The 4,839-nt window shown below is 45.5% G+C and overlaps 2 non-coding genes across 2 annotated transcripts; one reads left to right on the forward strand and one right to left on the reverse strand.

The window, feature by feature from the left end:
• Window positions 1-2,753: 2,753 nt before the first annotated feature.
• LOC131558436 (U5 spliceosomal RNA) lies at window positions 2,754-2,868 on the reverse strand. The gene has a single exon (XR_009274818.1). It is a non-coding gene; the product is annotated as a U5 spliceosomal RNA (small nuclear RNA).
• A 652-nt stretch (window positions 2,869-3,520) lies between these two features.
• LOC131558437 (U5 spliceosomal RNA) lies at window positions 3,521-3,635 on the forward strand. The gene has a single exon (XR_009274819.1). It is a non-coding gene; the product is annotated as a U5 spliceosomal RNA (small nuclear RNA).
• The last annotated feature ends 1,204 nt before the right edge of the window (window positions 3,636-4,839 follow it).

Consider the following 4,839-nt stretch of genomic DNA (forward strand, 5'->3'; position numbering starts at 1 on the left):
GTCCCTTCAGCAAGGGAGATTGTGGTGAAAAAGGCAAAGACTGTGGTCTGGGGTAATTATAATTCCCTCTCTCCCAGGATTTCTCCTGGGGAAGGCAGTGAGAAGCTCAGAGAAGACAAAACAATTCTTATCTCTACTTGCTGCTGCTGTTTGGCACATGTGGAATGTGTTAATGGAGATTGTTTGCTGAAGGTGAGGGTTGTTTGGATTGATTGGCCAGTTGGGTAAAGGCTGTGTTGTGATGGTTGGAGACAGTCATGGGCTTTTCTTGAGTATCTTTTTAGTACAGTATCTCTTTAGTAATCTTTAATACGATATCTCTTTAGTATTTATAGGTGATGTTTTTGCCTGATGTCCAGGAAGAACGATGAGGAGGACTCCATCTTATCAGAAATAAGAAATCGGTCAAGAATAATATAGTATAATAAAGAATAATATATTATTATATTTATTCTTCATTATATTATTAGATTATTCTTTATTATACTACATTATTCTATATTATATTACACCATATTACATCACATCTAAATTGAATCTGCCAAGCACTCAACTCAATTGCCCAGAATCTCGTGACTGTCCCGACACACACACCTGGATTCAATTGGTCAGTGAATCCAAACACTCACACCAGAATCCAATTCCCTTCAGGTAAACAATCTTCCACAATGCATACCGCTTGTGAACAACACAGGAGCAGCAAATGAGTTAAGAATTGTTTTGATCATTCTTTTCTCTGCTTCTCTCAGGTTCAGGGAATGTGAATTCCACAAATATTCTTTAGTATTTAATTTAGTATAGCATTAGTGTAATATGGTGCAATTTAATAAAGCATTTGTTCAGCATTCCTGAATCATGGATTCAGAGCACATTATTCTCTGGATGGGGGTCAGTCATCTACTACAGTGGTCCAAGAGGCAAACCCAGTATTTGCAGAGCATCCTCCCACCTGCCATGGGCTGGGACTGACAGAAGGACTGACATCAGCTGTGGGGATGACAGGATTTGTGGATTTGTGCTCCCAGTTGGGCTCTGGGCTGGTCTCAGGGTCTCTGGGACAGGCCAGGGTGCTGCAGTGGGCTTGAGAAATAAGAGGGGTCTCCTGTTAGCACCAGCCTTTGAGGATGTGAAAGTGAAAAGAGCAGGGAAAAAACTAAAAAAAAATCAAGTCCAAGCCAGTGGAATGTCTCTGGTTTATTCATTGCTGCCTGACTTATTTACTATTTACTTATCTACTTGGAGAGGTGACCTTCAAAGCTGCTGTTTGTCCCTGGCAGCCTCTTGGTTGCAGGTTGCATGTTAATTCTGGCTGGGCACTGACACTGAGCATCCCAGGCCTCCTGTGGGGGAAACTCTGTCCCTTAATTTCAGTGCTGTTTAAAAGCAGGAGTCTGCTTTGGGTAGCCAGGCTGGGTTTGGAAGCCTAAACCATAAAAAGCTGTAGGGAAAATGTGAGCCTGGTGATGCAAATTCCCTTCAAATTTTGTTCCACCTCATCCCACTCATGCGAGGGATGAGTGGCTCTGACTCTGTGCCATGGAGGGACAGTTCACATGTCCCACAGCAGATGTGGGAATGTTCTCTCCCTCCAAACTCTGCCTTTGCAGAGAACAATCATCCACCGCCCACAGATCCCATGCAACACATTTTATTTTCATTTTTAACAGCCTGTAAACCCAAGCATCTTTCCCTCCAGCCTTTTCCACTCACCAGGGATGTCCATGCAGTCTTCAAGGTGATTTTAGAGCCTCCAGAACAGCAAGGTAATCACAACCACAGCCACAAATGCATCCAAATTGTGTCTGTGCAGAATGATCAAGAGATGATGACAAGAGGGGCTTCAGGGGCAGGAGCCAAAGGAAAATATGGGATGTCTGTGGTGTTTACAGCACTGCCAAGATGCCAGCAATGATTTGTTGGCAGCAAAACACTTCAAGCCAGGACCTTGCAAGCAAGGCATCTCATCCAGGGTGTGCAGTGTGCCCTGGACACTTCCCACCTGGGACACTTCCCTTTATTATTCCAAATAAATTCAGTGCTATGCTCAGGGTCCCAATTAATGCAGCAGGACCTGACTCTGGGCTGCTCTGAACACATGAAAACATTTCCCTGTGCTCTCAGACAGATGCCACACTTCACCCAGACATGGAGGGGTTTTCTGGGAGGGAATATTTGTCACACTGGGTTTCACTTGTGCAAACAGAAAATTCTGCTCCTTTCAAAAGCAGGGGAAATGAAGGCAGGAAATGAAGGCATGCAAAAAATAAAGGCAGGAAACTCATTTCTTGAAGGAGAGGGGTGTGAATGGTCTAAAGTCTTCCTTTTATAACCTTAAAAATTAGTTACGGGGAAAACAGTCCCAAAGAGTGGGCATATTGAATTCAAGATACAGGTGCCACTTTGGTAAATACACAGCCATAACCTGGCAAATCTTACCCATAATTTTGGATGTACATCCCTTTAGGAGGAGCGATTTCTTCCCCTTGGCACCAGAAGCTGTTTCACAGGTAAGAACAGAGCCAAAAAGTGGTTTGGGTTGGAAAGGACTTTAAAGATCATCCAGTTCCACCCCCTGCCATGAGAAAGGACAATTTCCACTGTCCCAGGCTGCTCCAAGCTCTATCCAGCCTGGTCTTTGGGCACTTCCAGGGATCCAGGGGCAGCCACAGCTGCGCAGATATTACCAAATACATTCTAACTCCTCTCTACAACACTTCCCACAAACCAATCTATTTTTTAACCAATAAAAGTGCAGCTCTGATAAAGCAGAGCCACCAAAAATTCCCAGTCACTCCTGACTGTTCCTCTCCACGGAAATCTTTAGTAAAAGGCGAAAGATTTATTCGCTCTGAAGAGAAACCAGAGCATGCCCTCCTCGCCCTGCCCAGGCCCTGCCCTGCATGGAGGTTCCTCTGCAGCACAGGGTCACCTGTCCCACCCCCAGTTTCACCCTGTGCTGTCCCCAGACGGGTCCCCTGGCAGGGTCACAGCCCAGTCCCGTGTCCCCACCCAAGTTTTCCCATGGCAAAAGTGGGAATTTGGAGCAGAGCTGTGCTGCTGGCCCGCAGTGCACCGCGGGTATGCAAATTGGCTGAATGCTAATGAGGCACAGGTAATGAGCTCTAGGGGAACATGAGACAAGCGCCCTTTGTCAGCTGGACAGAGCCTGGGCTGGCTCAGCTCTGCTCCTGTTCCAACCAACACAGAATGCCACCAGGGGCTGGGTGGGAAGGGACCTTAAATCCCACCCAGTGCCACCCGTGCCATGGGAGGCACCCGTGCCTCATTAGCATTCAGCCAATTTGCATACCCAGGGTGCACTGCGGGCCAGCAGCACAGCTCTGCTCCAAATTCCCACTTTTGCCACGGGAAAACTTGGGTGGGGACACGGGACTGGGCTGTGACCCTGCCAGGGGACCCGTCTGGGGACAGCACAGGGTGAAACTGGGGGTGGGACAGGTGACCCTGTGCTGCAGAGGAACCTCCATGCAGGGCAGGGCCTGGGCAGGGCCAGGAGGGCATGCTCTGGTTTCTCTTCAGAGCGAATAAATCTTTCGCCTTTTACTAAAGATTTCCGTGGAGAGGAACAGTCAGGAGTGACTGGGAATTTTTGGTGGCTCTGCTTTGTCAGAGCTGCACTTTTATTGGTTAAAAAAAAAGAGTAGGTATAGTGAATTTTCTAATAGAAACTGTTGCCGAGAGGTGGTTAGAGTGTATTTGGTAGTAATCCAGCCTGTTCAAACTGAAGGGAATGAGTTGTTTGGATTCAGGATCCTCCACTGTTGGGAAGGATGAAAGTTTGACAATAAGGTCTCACAGATAATTATGCTTAGCAGAAAGATTTTTGAATCTCGAAGCTGAAGAAGGAATAAAAATGAAAGCAAGTTTTGATCTAGAAGAAAAGAATTGCTGAGGCAGTCTTACTGGGCACACACTCTTTGCAAAGGTTTGTTTTAATTTAAAAAAAAAATCTCTTGGAGCATGGGCAGGAGGGGGAGAATCTGTGCTGGAGGGCAGCAACTCCAGCTCAATGATTTGAGAAACAACCTCAGAGCAACGCCTGAGATCCCTGAGCAGGGCTGACTCAGCCCCTGGATGCAGAATGGGACGTGGTGAGCGAGATGAGGAGAGTCATTTCTCATCTGGGCATGGCAGAACGGGGGACACCCTGCTCTGATGTCTGCGCCTGCAAGGGAGCATCCAGGGCTTGGAGAGAGCAGCAAAAGTGACCCAGAAGTCTGGAGGACAAGCTCTGAGTGGGAAATGTGTCAAAATTACCCCCTTCAGTTCCTGGGGGTGACACTGGAGAGGCACCTCCTTATGGTGATGTTTGGCTGATTCTGCAGGGGAGTTTCAGAGGAAATGAGAGAAAACATTGCTCAGATCAGGCTGGAGGAGGTAAAGACTGAGGTGTATTAGGGAGAGGATTTAACATGCTGGGAAAAGGTCCTGAGCAATCTGGTGGATTTTCTGTCACCTCAGAACAAACTCTGGAAATCAGGCTGTGGTTCAATGCAAAGCACTGGATCCCAAACAAGAGCAGGTAGGAAAAACAAGTGAGTTATTGTATAAAGATATGTAACATTTATGATATTTCACAAGATTTTATTTATTAATTTAAAACATTACATTTATTGTGTAATAAATGTAAAGTTCATAGTTAATTCCAGGTGGGGAAAAACAAGTGGGTTATGATATAAAGATATGTAGCATTTATGATATTTCACAAGATTTTATTTATTAATTTAAAACATTACATTTATTATATAATAAATGTAAAGCCCATAGTTAATTCCATGTGGGGAAAACAAATGGGTTATAATATAAATATATGTAATA

This window comes from Ammospiza caudacuta, chromosome 5 (assembly GCF_027887145.1).
Source record: "Ammospiza caudacuta isolate bAmmCau1 chromosome 5, bAmmCau1.pri, whole genome shotgun sequence".
Classification (NCBI taxonomy): Eukaryota; Metazoa; Chordata; class Aves; order Passeriformes; family Passerellidae; genus Ammospiza; species Ammospiza caudacuta.